The following is a 16,148-nucleotide window of genomic DNA, read 5'->3' as shown; positions in this document are numbered from 1 at the left end:
ATGTATCTTACATGTATTCAACACAAGACACGTTACCAAATGTGAGACATATAAGAGTTATTACAAGTTGATGTGAAACTCATTCCAAAGATTATATAGTGTACCAACCATATGAAATTACTTATTGCACTCTTTCGAGTACATAAATTTCTATTTTAAAAAGTTTTTAAATTGTTTCACTAATTAAATATTTATTACAAAATAAGTACACAAAGTCACGTTTTTCTATCTTATCTTATTTTTCCTACATGTTAATTACAAATAACAACCATAAAAATGAACCTAATAAATAACTCTCGTAAAAAGAATATACAATGAAGACTTTCTTGTAAGTTATAATCTTACATAGGAAAGGATGTTACAACGTTTCTCTCCCCAATTATACAAAGATTACACATAGATAATATACACTTGTAAATTGTAGTAATGTAGTAGAATGTGTTATTTGTCTCCATTTTCAGCTTTTATTTATAATTATTAAAAATCATGTCATTGTAGAACAATCTTCATCTTGTTAAGTAATTTTGATATTGTCTTTTGTTTCGGTTGCGAGGAGTTATCAAACACTTTTACAATTTGTTCTCTTCCATTTTTTGATCTCGTTTTCTGGTCTCCTCTCTTGTTCTTCCGTCCGGAGATGTATTTGTTAAAGGTGCTCCGATGCTAAAGTCAGTAGGTGAACCATTCAGTAATTCAATGTAACAGTAATAAATGTAATAGTAATAAATGCACAGTAAATGTCATCACCTACCTCTCCCCTTTGACCCATATTTGTAGTTTTTGGCATGGGCCCAAGATTACTGAAGTCTTAATATCGGCCCAGTCCTAATCCATTACCCTTAAGCTTGACTTACCTTAATCTCGTGGGATTCGTTTGTTTATTTGTCGCAGACCGGCCGTCCTTGCCGGGGCGTATCCCTTTCTTATCATAGCGGTCGTTCAGTCATATAGTACATTAGGCCCCCCAAGCCCTAGTCATCATAGGTGACATTGAGCTTAAGTGGTGATAACCGATCGACCTTGGCGATCTTCCTTTTTCAAATATGGCGTTTGGGCGGGAAAACACATGTCGCTAGCCTTCGCAGTCTCTCTCTCGGGTAGTGAGAGCGTCATGCGATCTGGATCGTTGGTCGTGGTTGACCTCAATGGTTGTGATGAGGCGGTGGTTTCAAATTTTTTTTCTATAAATAGGGGGCAAGACACTATCATTTTTACCTTTTAATCTTCTTCGTTTTATACCGTTCGGTGCATTCTTTTTCTAAGGTAATTTAATAATGGCTGCTGTCAATATTTCTTCATTTGAGGAGTCGGTGGGTAAAGGCGGCGGGGGTGTGGTAGCCGGCAATGCTTAGTCTCCAAGTTTTGTGTCTTCTTCTTTTCTTGAGGAGTCTGACCGGAGGGAGGAGAACTTGGGGTCTGGGTCGCCTTTTTACGGTGGCGAGAGGGTCATAAATGGGATTTCCCTATTTCTTCTGAGGGGTGGTGTTCGGATTGACCGGGAGGACGTAGAGCCTGTAGGTGGTTGGTCGCGCATCAGGGGGTACGGTTGGGCTTCCCATGATGTGAGTACCTTTGTCTCTGATTACAGTACCCAAGAAGAGCTTCAATGGTGGACTGACCGGTCGCACATAGTACGAGACGCAGAGGATGCTCATTTATTTCACCTTGGAGTGAGCCACCCGAATGAACGAGTTTTTCATGGGAAGGGATCCAACTAGGAGGACTTCTTCTTTGTGTATACTTACATGTTCAACCAGATGTTCGTTTGGGTGCCGTTCATAGCCTTCCAAGTGGTCGTTCTTCGAGAGCTGAACATTGCCCCATCTTAACTTCATCCTAATGGTTGGGTTATAATGATTGAAAATACTGTTATCTGTGATATAATTTTGATACTAAACGCACTCTTTTGACTTAGAAACTTGCTTGAACTCATGTTTTTGCTTTAGTTTTGTGAATAAGTGAGTAGAGGTTATACTTTATGATTTTATCACTAAATTTCCTATATTTTGTAGCTAATAATGTGCTTGGAAGAATCTCCAACAATATATAGAGCTGAATAGCCAAAAAAATAAGCAAGACAACAAAAAAAGTGAGTTTTGGAATGCTATCGCTAGGGCTGAGCGCCAGTTTTTTTCCTGCACCACATCTGGGTGCCTTTCTAGGGGCGCTAAGCGCTAGTTTTGACTCGTACCACGCCAGGGCGCCCCACTTAGGGGGCTAAGCGCTAGCAAAGTGGGCTTGAACTTGTTTTCTATAATTTTTATGTTCTATTTAAGGACTTGGACGTCTTAGGGATTGTATCCTTTGATGGCTTGAAGCACTCTCATGTATTTTGAATTGATTCTTAATTATTTATGCTTCTTTAATTAATTGTTAGGGTAATTCTTCTTCTCGTATTGTGTAACGTCCCGGCAACTCACAAGGACCGTTGATTGCCCCCACAGACCACCGTCAGGCTTTCCAGTGTGCTTTGTCCTCACTCACACACTTTCTGGGAAAACTTCCCAGAAGGTCACCCATCCCAGAATTGCTCTAGGCTAAGCACGCTTAACCATGGGGTTCTTATGAGTCAGGCTACCGAAAAGCAAATGCATTTTGGTGATATGAGTAGCCAAATCAATTCCTTTAAGCTATCTTTCAACTGTATAGTCCCATACCTATACAGTCTCCAGATCCCTCTCATTCTGGTGTATGTCCGATTCGTCCATGTACCCCTTCCACTCGAAGCCTGCCAGGAGCGGCTCATTGTCCGTGACGCTTTGCACCGGCGATCACTCCCCGCCCTCGCAGTGCCCGGGCGTCACATATTGCTTGCTTCGTTTAACTCATTCATTAGGATGATGTATGATTTGTATGAGTACCAGAAGGTATCTTACAATTCATGTTCTGGAGAATTATTCCCAGAAGCAGTATTGCTCAAGAATGAGGGTATGAGTTTTGGTTGTTTTAAGCTTCTGATCTTCAGAATTAATTATTAGGAATGCTAGAAATCGTATGAACTATTAATTAAGGATAGACTTTCTTCGTCGAGGAATCGAGTTTTAAGTAATTTAGAAAGTGACATTGACATTAATGAAGATGAATTCTTATATGCATGAGATATTAGGTGAAATCTAAACCCTAACAACATATTGATCTCATATTATCAACTTCATCCATCCATTCTAGTGTTTATCCTCAATTGATCAAATTGCATTCATGTTTATTTTTATTGCATTTGCATTGAAAACCCTCAAATCTTGTTCTTAAGTCTTAATTGGTTAAGCAATTACATAACTGTTTAGTACCGTGAGTCCTTTGGGATACGATACTTGGTCTTACCATTTTATATTACTTGATACAATTCGGTACACTTGTCAAAGTCTTAACATTGCGCGGCCATACAAGCCTTCGTGATGCTATGTTCTGCTCTGGGGATTACCCCTATCGTGTCGGTCCTCCTCCATTATTTTAATGTCCATCCCTTAGAACGATGAGGATGGGTATCGCTTTCGTCCGTATAGGATCGCACCCTGTTGAAGCCGTATTCGGAGTCTTTCAAGAATTTCAAGAAAAGATACTTCAAAATAATAGTAAGGGATTCCGGTTGGTCCGAGTTTTTTGACGAAGTAGGCCTGCCTCTGTTCCCCTTTTATTGGACGAGGAACCCTAAAAAATAAGTGCATGGGTGGTCAGCCGAATGACTTCGAAAGAAGGCCATGAGGATCATGAACACCCTACCCCGCCGCCTGCCCGTGGCTTTGTTGAATGTTTGAGTCATGAGGATTTTGACCTGATGACGTTCGGTTTGGTGTTTTCCATGGATTTGCTTAATGTTTTATCGTTTAACTTAGCTAAATTTTTGTTTACGTTTCAGGCTACATGTCTCTGTCGCCGTCATGCAAGATCAACTTTACTTTCTTCCAAAAACGGAGGGGAGAGAGTAGTTTCAAGGCTCGGGACCCCAACCAGCCTCTTCCAGTCATGCTTCAGCACCCGTGAGGAATCGCTCGTTGGTTCCTCCTGTCGGACTGGTGACCGTGGTCGTCGCCCCCAACCTACTTTGGTGGTTAACTTAGAGCATTCCACGGAGACCATTCCTCCCGTTGCGATCACACCTACCGAAAAGAAGAGGAAGACGAAGGAACGGGAGAAGTCTTCCTCGAAAAGAAGCCGCCGGGAGGGGAGCGCACCACGCCCTATTCCGGCCAGCGTTTTTGACCCTGAATTTCACGTCGGCTCTCGTGTGAACTTTCACATGAGCTCCTCCCAGCGTGCTGTAGTGGAGCCGATGTCCGAGGGGGATCTGATCAATGCCGTCTTGGAATTGACCACCTACGGGGCGATGCTAACTTGGTGCACTCGCGAACTCGCCAACCGCCGGGGTGCCCATGATTTGGAGGATGAATTAGAAGTGAAAAGGAAGACCTCAGACAACCTTCGAGCCCAGTTGGAGGCTTTTGCAATTGATCATGCCAGGTGTGCCGACCAACAGTCTAGCCTGCAGACTAAGCTTGATGAAGTTCGTGAAGAGCTGACGAGAACTACCGATCAGTTGAAGGCCGCTCAAATAAAAGGTGATCAAGCTGTAGAGGAGGTCGACAAGCTGAAGGTAGAAGTTAAGAGGCTGTGAAGAAGGGAGGAGGAGCTGTCCGGCCATAATGAGAGCCTTACTAATGAACAAATCTTTAATCCCTGACAACAGAGTCAAAAACTTGTTAGACCCTCGGCAAGTGTAACCGAATCGTATCAAGTAATAAACCTGGTAAGACCAAGTATCGTTTTCCCAAAGGACTCACGACCTAGATAGTTTTATGGTTTGTTGATTAGCTAAGACTTGCAAAACCGATTGATTAAGATTTAAATGCAAATACTCAAAAGTAAATATGTATGCATGAATTGATTAATGGTAAGAAGAAACAAAAACACGTAAATTGAAATATGCCAACGGGTCTTTGAAAGTGCTGCTCAGCGGTAATTGGCGCTGAGCGGTACTTGCGACTTGTCTTCTTTTGCACTTTTTGTATCCTTTTCTGATTCCATCTCTGTCCCACTTCACTTCTTTCATCAAATTCATCTTAAAAACCTGCAAAAACAAGGAAATTAAGCATAAAACCTGTCCAACTCTCTTATTTCCAAAAACATAAGCAAAAGCATGATTCCATGCTAGTTTATGGTCATAAAGGTTGTTTTTTCTATCAATTTTAAATATAAAAATAATAATTTTTCAACTGTTATCACTTACTTATGAGCTACTCAAAGCGAACGAGACGATCGCCACCCTTAATTCTAACATGGTGATCGAACATGAGGAAGGTTTTAATAAGGCCATGCGTTAGGCGGCCTTTATCCGGGGGGCGGATCCCTTGGCCTCAAGCTTTGATATCAATCAAAATGTTTTTGGTGGGAAGATGATGCTGATAGAAGAGGCCGATGACGAGGACGCTGACGTAGGTGAGCTTGCTTTCGATGAAAATGCAGCGCCCGAAGGGGATCCAGTCGACAGGGATCTAGTTGGTGGAGAGGAGTAGCTAGGCGGCCGTTCTGGGAGAGGAAGCTTCCTTTTGTTTATTTTTGTTACTATTTTATTTTGAGGTGTGGTTGAACATTAAACACTTGGGTTTAGTAAGTGTTTGCGTCATCGGCCCACTAACACTGATCAATGTATACGACTTCCTCCTTTTGCTAATATGAATACAATACTCACATTTTTATTTAAGTGTTTCGTTTCCGCCGTCCAGTGTTTTATTTGTTGAATATTTTGAAACTTAGGGATAATGACTTTCGATTCTGGATCCCGAACACCATGACACTGGCCTTTGTGTAATTAAATTAGAGATTATCGTTCTTTGGACATGTTTGCTTAATTTTAGTGGTTTTACGTCTGGCCGGTTTGACATTGGTTCCTTTCGGAACTCTTCAGTCATCAACTCGGGTTTTTCGAATTGAGTGGCAGAGGTTATTTTTCGAACTCACAGTTCACCACCCCCCCTCCCCCGACCAAGTTGACAGTGGTTCCTTTCGGAACTCTCCGTTCGTCAACTTGGGTTTCTCGAGCCGAGCGGCATGGGTTCTTTTTTTGAACTCGTCGTTTATCACCCTGCCAAGTTGACAGTGGTTTCGTTCGGAACTCTCCATTCATCAACTTGGGTTTTTCGAATCGAGTGGCAAGGGTTCTTTTTTGAACTCGTTGTTAACCCCCCGGCCAAGTTCATAGTGGTTGCTTTCGAAACTCTCCGTTCGTCAACTTGGGTTTCTCGAGCCGAGCAGCATGGGTTCTTTTTTCGAACTCACCTTTCACCACCCTGCCAAGTTGACAGTGGTTACGTTCGAAACTCTTTGTTCATCAACTTGGGTTTCTCAAGCCGAGTGGTATGGGTTCTTTTTTCGAACTCGTCGTTCACCACCCGACCAAGTTGACAATGGTTCCTTTTGAAACTCTTCGTTCATCAACTTGGGTTTCTCGAGCCGAGTGGTAAGGGTTCTTTTTTCGAACTCGCCATTCACCACCGACCAAGTTGACAGTGGTTTCGTTCGGAACTCTCCGTTCATCAACTTGAATTTTTATTTCTTTGTTCATTCGTTACTGGAGATTGTGCGAGGCACTTAAGTGGAAGTTGGAGCCCTGAGCATTGCATTAATTGTATCAAAAAGAAAAATACAACATGTAAGGGTTTAACTAAAATAAAATTTTAGATGGGTGGCATTCCAAGTGTTTGGAATTTGGCGACTGTCCAGATACGTGAGGCAGTAGGCTCCATTACAGAAGGCTTCCACTGTTTTAGTAGGCCCCTCCCACTTAGCTGCGAGCTTTCCGTGGGAGGACGTTTGGTGCACTTCACCGGTTTTCCTCCATATCAGATCTTCTTCTCGAAAGCTTCTATGTCGAACCTTGGTGTTGTACCTTCTCTCTACCATCTGCTTGCATGCTTAAGCTCTTAGCGTCGCCCGACCTCTTTGCTCCTCCAAGGTATCTAGTTCTACCCTTAGCTCCTCAACATTTAGATGAATATCCTCTAACTACCGCCGCAAAGAGGGCTCTTCTAACTCGACTGGCAGCATGACATCATTGCCATACGTCAAGTTAAAGTGTGTCTCCATGGTTGTTCCGTGTGGGGTGCATCTATAGGCCCATAGCACCTCTGGGAGTTCGTCGACCCATGCTCCTTTTTTCTTGCCTAATCACTTCTTCAGTTTAGCATAATCATGGCCTCCATTTGGCCATTCGTCTAAGGATGATCCACGGAACTAGTCATGTGTTTGATCCCCAAGCCCTTGTAAAATTAACCCAACTTCCTATCGATGAACTGTCGTCCGTTGTTCATGATAATCGTCCGGGGGAGCCCAAATCGACACACCAACCTCTAGCAAAATTTCTGCACCTATGACGTCATAGTGTTTTCAAGGGCCTCTACCTCCGCCCACTTGGTAAAGTAGTCGACCGCTACGAGGAGAAACTTCTTCTGGGCTCGACTTGGGGGAATGGGCCAACAATATCCATTCCCCACTTGGCGAACGACCATGGTGACACCAGGGTATACAAGGTGTTCGATGGTGCATGGGTGTCATTAGCATGGGCTTGGCAACTGAGACACTTCTGAACAAACAACTTGATGTCCTCCTCCATGGATGACTAGAAGTACCCGGCTCGTAGCACCCGAGTTTTCAAAGTTCGACAACCGATGTGGAATCCGCATATCCCGTTGTGGAGCTCGTCCATCATGTATCGAGCTTCCATAGAGAGGCACTTGAGGAGGGGGTGGAACCCTCTTAGGTACAGGTCGTTTCCCACTATGCTATAGCAAACAATCTTCTTGCTATCGGTCTGGTGGAGGGATTGGCCGACATCCTGTTAATCGCTACTTGTAGGAGGCAATTCACCGCAAAATCAGCTAAGTGTTGGCCCTTTACCGACCCCCTAGGTTCGTAATGCAGGTTGAACTCTAACAGCTTGACCACCCAGCCCACCATTCGTCCCGTCAAGCCTGACTTCCTCAAGATTTTGGAAATATGGTGATTCGTTCGGACCACGACCTTGTGGCTTTGGAAATATGGTCGAAAATTTTCTGGATGCATTGACTAGAGCCATGGCTACCTTCTCCACCTGTTGGTATCGTGTTTCGGTATCCTGAAGGGTTCGGCTGACGAAGTACACGAGCTTGGGATAGGGTTATTCTTGAAGCATAACGATGCTGACAATTGTTTCCGAAACTCCTAAGTAGACTTGCAGATCTTCCCCCAGCACTGACTGATTCATAACCGAGGAGTTCATCAAAATTGACTTGACATCGTGGAACTCCTTTTCACAGTTGGCGTCCCATTTGTCGGTGGATCCTTTCTTCGTCCTCCTCAAGATGGGGCAAACGCGCTCCGCCAGCTTAAGGATGAATCGAGACAGAGCGGTGAGACGTCCGAATAGTCTTTGGACTTCCTTCAGCGGGGTCGGGCTTTGAATCTCCAGGACGATTGTACACTTGTTTAGGTTGGCTTCGATGCCTTTGGCAGTGAGCATGAATCCAAGAAATTTCCTTACATCCCGAACGTACACTTAGTGGGATTTAACCTCATCTCGTATCGTCTGACCTGCTTGAAGACCTCCTTCAGGTCCTTTAGGTGTTGTTTTTTGTCAACTAACCAGACCACCATGTCATCTACGTACACATCCATGCATCGGCCGATATGATCTGAAAAAATTCTATCCATTAGGCGCTGATATATGCCTCTGACATTCTTCAAACTGAAAGGCATGACTTCGTAGAAGAAGTTGGCCTTATCGGTGATAAACGCAGTCTTCTCCCGGTCAGGTGCGTACATAGGAATCTGGTTGTACGCAGAGTACACGTCCAAGAAACTTAACATCTCGTGGTCAGTTGCTCCGTCAACTAGGGCATCGATGCTAGGTAAGGGGTAGGAGTCCTTGGGACAGGCCTTGTTCGAATCCGTGTAGTCGGTGCACATACACTATTTCCCATTGGCTTTCTAAACCATGATGACGTTGGCGAGCTAGGTGGTGTACGTTACCTCCCTAACAAATCTGACCTCCCTCAATTTACTCACCTCTTCCTCTATGGCTCTCCTCTTTTCCTCCCCCACTCTCTTTTTCTAGGCTATCGGTCGGGCCTCTTTGAACAATGGTAACTTGTGGGACATGATCGAGGCATGAATTCCCGGCATGTCGGCGGCCGTCCAAGCAAATAAGTCTCTATTGCGCCACAAGATGAACCCGATTTCCCTCTCCATCTCTGGTTCTAGTCCCCTGGCCATAGTTGTTGTTTAGGAGTTGCCTTTCCCAACTAAAATCGGTTGTGTTTCTCCCAATGGCTTCAACCGATCTTTGGTGTTTGTTCTTGGGTCGACGTCCGCCATGACCACTTTCGACCAATTAGTTTTCCTCTTGAATGTTTGAGGATACATCTTCAAGCCGACCGCATAGCATTCCCTTGCAATCTGTTGGTTCGCTCGGACTATGCAAATCTTTCCCTTACCAGACGGGTATTTCATGGTGAGGTGTGGGGTTGACATGATAGCCCCAAAGGCGTTTAAGCATGGCCGCCCTAGGCGGATGTTGTAAGAAGTGTTAGGTTTTACCAATAGAAAGCGCACCCGCTCCTCTTCACTGTCCCGATCAGTCCCTAAGTAAGTACGCATGTCGACATATCCCCTAGTGTTCACCCTTTTGCCTGCAAACCCCACTATGTGTCCGTTATAGGGGATGATTAAGTCATCCGAAACATCCATCTGTTGGAATGTCTTCCAGTAGAGGATGTTCATTGAACTTCCTTGATCTACGAGCACTTTGTGTCTGTTACAGCAGGCGATCTTTACGGTAATGACCATGGGCTCGTCGTGGTCGGGGTCAGGGGCGTGGAAATTTTCATCTGTGAAGGTAATAGGGGGCATGGTTTGTCTAGGCTTGTCTATTGCGTGGACAGATTGTAGCGCTCGGATATGGCGCGTCCGGGCGGAGGACGATGAACCCCCGGCCGCAAATCCCCCCAAGATTGTGTTAATGTGTCCCCATAATGAGCGGTCATTATTTCTCTCACAGCTTCGGCTTCGTTGCTGCTCGGATCGAGGGCGATCATTTCGACCATACATTGGTCTTTCACTCTCGTCCAGCCTCCACGGACTCCACTATCGCGGACTGCGCGACTGCTACCCCGGTACTTTGGGACAGTCAATTTTTACATACTTTTTCAGCTGTCTTGCCCGGATCAATTGTTCAATCTTGTCCTTTAGAGTAACACACTCTTTAGTGGTATGACCCATGTTTTGATGATGGAGACAATGCTTGTTGCTATCTGCTCCGGTTGTAGTAGGGCGTCGCTTGGGCATTTGGAGTAGCTCAGTGCTTAGGGCTTCTTGCAATATCCTATCGTGATGGGCATCCAGGGGCGTATACTACTGGAACCTTGGCCCTTTGGGTGGTTCCTTTTGCTTGGCCCCTCCGAGCCTGCTTGATTGGTTATCAAATTTCCTGTTGTCCATCTTCTCACTTCGTGCCTCTTCACTTTTGTTCTTGTAGGAGAGCTTCATCTCTTCCACTATAATCTCGTCAGCTGCCCGCTCACGCAACTCCTCCATCGTCTTCGGGGCGCGTCTTTGAATGGCCCTGGCTTGAGGGCTAGTAGGATGTACTAGAGAGTGAAATCGGAGCTAAGGCCCTTCGCCAGTCTAACAAGTTTTTGATAACAATCCATGAACACCTTCAGCGTTTCTTCTTTTTATGTTTTTTCTTTATTGTATTTGAATTTTGTTTTATTTTTATTTTATCTTATGTATATGGTTTAATGAGTTGTGTGCAATGGTTTGGTATGATGTGGTAAACTGTTGTTTGTGATGAGTAATATTCTTGTGTTTGCTTTATTGGTCTATGATGCATGTTTAGATAAAGATTGTTGAGGCTTTTAAGCATAGATGGTGGTTGCTCATAATTGTTAAAAACATATGCATGGTTTCAATTGTGATTAATATGCTAGGTAGGATGTTTATCAAATTGTGAAATTTGATTTAACCTGTGAGAGGTTGAGCTCTATAGTTTTTGATTGATTAAATGTTGTTATTGCTTTGGAAGCATGATTGATTTTGCCTAAGTTTCTATGATTAAACCACTTGCTTTCTTGTTACAAATGATCAAGGCCATGTTTTTTCTTCTCCGTTAGAGCCAATGTTTATAGGTGAACCCAATAAAGATCAATGTTTTCTCTAACCTTGGCACCTTGAGCCTAAATTTGAAAAGTGGAAAAACCCTTTTTGAAATCCTTACCTTGAGTTAAGTAGAGTATGTTTTTGTGGTAATGGAGAATGGTTCAAGTTTGGGGTGGTCAGAAATTGAAAAGAACTTTGTGAAATTCATTAAAGAGCATTGGGCAAAAGAAAGAGCAAAAGAAAAAGGAAAGAGAAGAAAAGAAAGAAAAGAAAGGTTAAACTCAATGAAAGTAAAGTTGGGAATAAGTTCAAAACTGGTTTCTCACATAAAAGAAGAAAGAGAGTTGATTTTTAATGAGAATAAATGAATTGTGCACTTTCTTAACTCAAGAATTTGTTATCTACAAAAACTAATTTTTTTCTTAGCTCGGCCTCTATACAAGCCTTGAAAAGCCCTTGTGATGATAACTTGCTTATGAGTGTTTGATATGTGGTTAAATGAAAGGCAAAGTTGATTCATGTGACATTGTGATGGTAGAGTGTAAGAGTGTCACCTCACTATATACCTTTGAGTTTGAGTGGAACACTTTTAAGTGCTTGAGTGAAACATTTTTGAGTGCTTGAGTGAAACAGTCTTTGGTGAGGAATTTTTCCATGCACTGTATGATAACATTCTTGCTTAGTTGTTGATTATTCATGAGGTTTGCATCTGTTGTGTATGTCTTGATTATGTGAGCACCATAGTTGAAGCTTGATTGGCTAAAACATCATTATATCTTGACTAATCTTTCTATGATGAGCATTCGTGAATGATTGACTTGTCTAAAAAGAAAATGTTTTTTGGTGTGCTATACCATTGTAGTATGATTGTGATGTTTAAATCAAGTTACATTTTGCTTGAGGACAAGCAAAGTTTCAAGTTTGAGGTTGTGATAACGGTTGAAAATATCGTTATCTGTGATTCGATTTTGATATTAAATCAACCCTTTGTTACTTAGAAGCTTGCTTGAACTCATGTTTTTAGTATAATTTTGTGAATAAGTGAGTAGAGGGTATACTTGATGAGTTTATCACTAAATTCCCTTGATTTTGTAGGTTATTCGTATGATTTGGAAGAAGAGAAAAAGTATCCAGGAGTTGGAATTCAAGAGGGTCAGTCAAAAGCATAAAAAAAGGAGCATAGGAGGTCACGTAGGGCGCTTGATCACCATCTTTGACCCGTACACCGCCTGGGCGCCCTAAACGGGGCGCTAAGCACCAGTTTCGTGGGCTTGGACCCATTTTCTATTATTTTTATGTTCTATTTAAGGACTTGGACGTCCTAGGGATTGCATCTTTTGATGGCTTGAGCATAGAAACACATTTTTCACCCCTTGGGGGTAGATTTGGAGATGTGACAGCTCTCGTCTTCTCTTTCTAGGGTTCTTCTATCTCTTTCATTCTTTTATTCCATTGTTCATCGAGTTTCACCATGTTAATGGAGAACTAAATTCTATTTGTTGTTGGGGAATGATGTAAACCTTTTTAAACTCTCATGTATTGAATTTATTCTTATTTAGTTATGCTTCTTTCATTAATTATTAGGATAATTCTTCTTCACTCAATGCTTGCTTTGTTTAGCTCATTCATTAGCATGATGTATGATTTGCATGAGTACCGGAAGGTATCTTACAATTCAGGTTCTGGAGAGTTATTCCCAGAAGCAGTATTGCTCAAGAATGAGGGTATGAGTTCTGGTTTTCTTAAGCTTCTGTTTGTAAGAATTAATTATTAGGGATGATGAAAGACATTATGATCTATAATTAAGGATAGGCTTTCTTCACCGAGGAATCGGCTTTTAAGTACTTTAGATAGTGACATTGACATTAATGAGGAAGACGAATTCATACATGCATGAGAGGAAACTTGGTGAAATCTAAACTCCAACAACATATTCATCTCATATTATCAACTTCATCCATCAATTCTAGTGTTTAGCCTCAATTGATCGAATTGCATTCATGTTTATTTTTATTGCATTTGCATTCAAAACCCTAAAAATTGTTCTTCTTAAGTCTTAATTAGTTAAACAATTACAACATTGAGTGTCGTGAGTCCTTTAGGATATTATACTTGGTCTTACCATTTTATATTACTTGATACGATTCGATACACTTACCAGAGTCTTAAAGACCCTTTCTAGCGCTCAACTTCAGCTTGACTTTTCTACACTGCGTCCTTTTCTCTTCCAACTCCTTGGTACTTTAACGCCCCTTTTAAATCATTCCAATAACCTACAAAATCAAGGGAATTTAGTGATAAAATAACAATTATACCCTCTACTCACTTATTTACAAAACTAAACAAAAAACATGAGTTCAAGCAAGATTCTAAGTAAAAAAGGATTGATTTAATATCAAAATTGAATCACAAATAATGGTATTTTCAACCATTATCAGTCGCACTCTTCTTCCGCCTTCTCCCCGGCTCTCGATCTTCTCTCATGTGCTATTCGAGTCGAGCACTCGGCTCTGACGGTAGCCATCTCCGCTTTGTGTTGCTGTTGCATTTCCTCTATTTTCTGTTGTAGTATCGTTATCATTTCGAGTGGATCTTCTATACTCATGTTTCTCATGGTCACCATTGGGTATCGAGTCACTCAGTCCCACGGTGGGCGCCAAAATGTTTCGGTTGCAAGGTCGAGTCACCAAACACCTTCACAATTTGTTCTCTTCCATTTTCCGGTCTCACTCCCTGGTCTCCTATCTCGCTCTTCCGTTTGGAGGTGTACTTGTTAAAGGTGCTCCGATGCCAAAGTCAGTAGGTAAACTTTTCGATAATTCAATGTAACAATAATAAATACATAGTAAATGCCATCACCTATCTCTCCCCTTTGACCCATATTTATAGTTTTTGGCATGGGCCCAAGATTAGTGAAGTCTTCCTAATCCATTGCCCTTAATCTTAACTTACCTTAATTTGTGGGATTGGTTTGTTTATTTGTTGCAGACCAACCGTTCTTGTTGGGCGTCTCCCTTTCTTATCGTAGCGGTCGTGTGGTCATACAATACATCTTCCTTCAATTTTGATGTGTATTTGTAATTCATTTTGTTCACGAAGTTGATATCAAAATATAAATAAAGCACAATACAAAATATAAAATATAATATATGCTTATCATTGCAGTCCTTTGTGATAAACATTCTTATTATTTTGTATACTCTTTTCATGGCATAATATTTATTCAAATACAATTTAGGTTAATTATAGAAGATTATATTTTAGATGTTATTTTTAAATGAAGGATTAAATCAATGTGATTAGTGTTACAATTATTATATTCATATTATTTTGTATGATACATTATGTTTTAGATTTTTAAGTTTTTATATTTTCATATATCCTTTTGTTCCTTAGTCAGTATTGTGTGGACTAACATCGTATAAATCTGGTCTGTCTTATATGCTTTGATTGCATATACTTAGTATTATCTTGTTTTAATGTTTATAGTTCCCTTTATTTTATGTCTTCTAAGCTTTTTCGGTTAAATATGTTTTGTCAATGTTAAATCAAGCTAAATTTGTTATATGTAGTTCCTAACAAATATATCTTCATTCTGACTATTAGGATTATTAGTTTGATATTTGTATTTAAAGGAACTAGTTTCGCGTATTCGTACACAACTAATAAACCTTAAGGAATAATTTTTTTTTTCACTAGTGGCATCTCAATTTGATCTCTAATTTGAAATTTTTGATAAATAATATTCTTTCTATTAGTTGTGTACTAACACTATTAAAATGATATTAATTTGAGTTTTTGTTTGTTTATTTATTTATTAGAAAAATAAAAATTTGTGATGTAAGTTGACAAGGTGTTCGTAAGAGTGTGATGTGCGAGTAATAATATCACTGTATACTTTTAGTTTAAAGATATACTTTGATTGTTTTCTAAAGATATAAATTTATATTTATTTTTTATTTTATTTGTACCTATATATATAAAGAGATGCCTCCTTCTGGTATCCATATTTATTTTCCAACTTTACTGATTAAATATCTTTTTAAAATTTAAATATTTATTTTATCAATATTACTTTTTAATAATAATTTTTATTTAAATTTATTTTTTTTATTTGACGGTTTTAAACTTAACTATTTTTAATTAAAAAACTACACAAAAAAAAATAAGAATAACTGCTTAACCATAATAATTTTTTGTATTTTATTATTATAAAGTAAATATAAACACACATGCGATCGTGCACGTGTTTTAAAATTCAAATGTTTATAATCTTTTATTCAGCTTCTTTTACTTTTTCAATCTTCTTCTCCTATTTCAACACACAATTTATTTTATTTTCTTTATTTTTCATTTTATGTTTGATTTCTACTCATTATTTCTGTGATAATATTAAAGTATACAGCATTTCTATCTTATATTTATTATACTTATGTTTATTGTCATAGAAAATTGTTTAACAATATAATTTATAAATAAAAAATTGTTAATATTACAAAAGATATATATATATATATATATATATATATATATATATATATATATATAATGAAGGATAAAATATATAATAATTATATAATAGTTATCTTAAAAATATTTATTAAATTAATATGACAAGAAGATAGCGAAGTGGTTTTTTTATATTCTATTATATAAATATATATTTAACAACTAATATGTATAATCCATAATAAAATTCAAGTTATACTCCCAGCATTGGATTGTCAGTGACTAGATTATTGTTAATTAGGAATACATTTTCAAGAAAATAAAATTAATAATAAGTTATATAAAAAAAAGTGGGTAAATTGTGCTACTATTGAATTAGTTGAGTGATTTGTGGTGTGTTAGGAGAAGTTAGTACGTGTGTACAACTACTTCTAACACTTAGATAATTTAATTTATTTTATGAGAGATCCCAGTATCTAAAATAAATAAAAAATCCAAAAACTGAATTTGGTGAACCAAAATATGTCTATTTAAAGCTCTTACCGTATTATAATAAACCCTAATTAAGAAAG

Source organism: Vigna umbellata, chromosome 4 (genome assembly GCF_029865625.1).
Source record: "Vigna umbellata cultivar VRB3 chromosome 4, Vumbellata_1.0, whole genome shotgun sequence".
Lineage (NCBI taxonomy): Eukaryota > Viridiplantae > Streptophyta > Magnoliopsida > Fabales > Fabaceae > Vigna > Vigna umbellata.
The sequence above is the reverse complement of the archived record's forward strand: the minus strand, read 5'-3'. Positions refer to the sequence as shown.